This window comes from Otolemur garnettii, unplaced genomic scaffold, assembly GCF_000181295.1.
Source record: "Otolemur garnettii isolate 467f Iridium unplaced genomic scaffold, OtoGar3 scaffold00045, whole genome shotgun sequence".
Lineage (NCBI taxonomy): Eukaryota > Metazoa > Chordata > Mammalia > Primates > Galagidae > Otolemur > Otolemur garnettii.
Window position 1 is genome coordinate 4,572,268 of NW_003852440.1, and position 1,600 is coordinate 4,573,867.

A 1,600-nucleotide genomic window follows, 5' to 3' on the forward strand; every position below is an offset into this window, starting at 1 on the left:
TTTTTTTTTTTTTTTTGAGACAGAGTCTCAAGCTGGTGCCCTTGGTAGAGTGCTGTGACATCACAGCTCACAGCAACCTCAAACTCTTAGACTTAAACAATTCTCTTGCCTCAGCCTCCCAAGTAGCTGGGACTACAGCCACCACAACACCTGGCTATTTTTCTTTCTTTTTGGTGGGAGGGTTGTAGTTGTCATTGTTGTTTGGCAGGCCCAGGCTGGATTCGAACCCAACAGCTCCAATGTATGTGGCTGGTGCCCTTAGCTCCTGTGCTATAGGCACTGAGCCATTGAACTTCTTTTGAAAATAGCTTAATTAGTGATCTTTAAAATTGTTCATGGGGGGGCAGCACCTGTGGCTCAAAAGGGTAGGGCGCCAACCCCATATGCTGGAGGTGGTGGGGTCAAACCCAGCCCTGGCCAAAAAAAATTTTTTTTTCATGGGGTACTTAAAAACCTCTCATGACACACTGATTGAAAATCACAGCAATAAAATAGCCGGGCATTGTGGCAGGCACCTATAGTCCCAGCTACTTGGGAGGCTGAGGCATGAGAATCGCCTAAGCCCAAGAGCTAGAGGTTGCTGTGAGCTGTGACACCACGGCACTCTACTGAGGGCAACAAAGTGAAACTCTTTCTCTAAAAAAATAAAAAAGAGTCGCTTGAGCCCAGGAGTTGGAGGTTGCTGTGAGCTGTGATGCCAGGGCACTCTACCCAGGCGGACAGCTTGAGGCTCTGTCTCAAAAAAAAAAAAAAGAAAGAAAGAAAATCACTTCACTAGAAGCTGAAAAAGGAAAGAAAACAGATTCTCCCTTCAAGTTTCCAGAAAGTAACACCGCCCCACTGATACCTTGACCTTAGCCTATTTGGACATGTATCAGGCTACTGACCTCCAGAAATGTAAGATAATAAGTTTGTTTTATTTATTTTGTTGAGACAGAATCTCACTTTGTTGCCCTTGGTAGAGTACTGTGGCGTCACAGCAACCTCAAACTCTTGGGCTCAAGTGATTCTCTTGCTTCAGCCTCCCAAGTAGCTGGGACTACAGGCCCCTGCCACGATGCTCAGCTATTTTTTTTTTCAGAGACAAGATCTCACTCTGGTTCAAGCTGATCTCGAACCCGTAAGCTCAGGCAATCCACCTACTTCGGCCTCCGAGAGTGCTAGGATTACAGGTGTGAGACCCCGCACCCAGCCAGTTTGTATTGTTTTAAGCCACTAAGCCTGTGATCTGTTATAGCAGCAATAATAAACTAATACAGTGGGCCATGGTGTCACATTTTATGATCTAAAAAGGTTGTATACTACCTTTCTATTCTTTGATATTTTCCAAATCTTCATCTAAAATAACAGGAAATCAATGTTAACCAGAAAGAATAAACTAAAAAATGGCATTTTATACATATTCTTTATGTATGGAAGTAGCTACCCAAAGAAATGCCTAAGAGAAGTGAATGTGGAGCCTCTGAGGGGTAAAACTAAAAGGCGAGCCAGACGTCTGCTGTCTTAGTACTACCAAATGTTATTTTAAAAAATCAGAATGCTGGCTCGGCGCCTGTGGCTCAAGCAGCTAAGGTACCAGCCACATACACCTAAGGTGGTG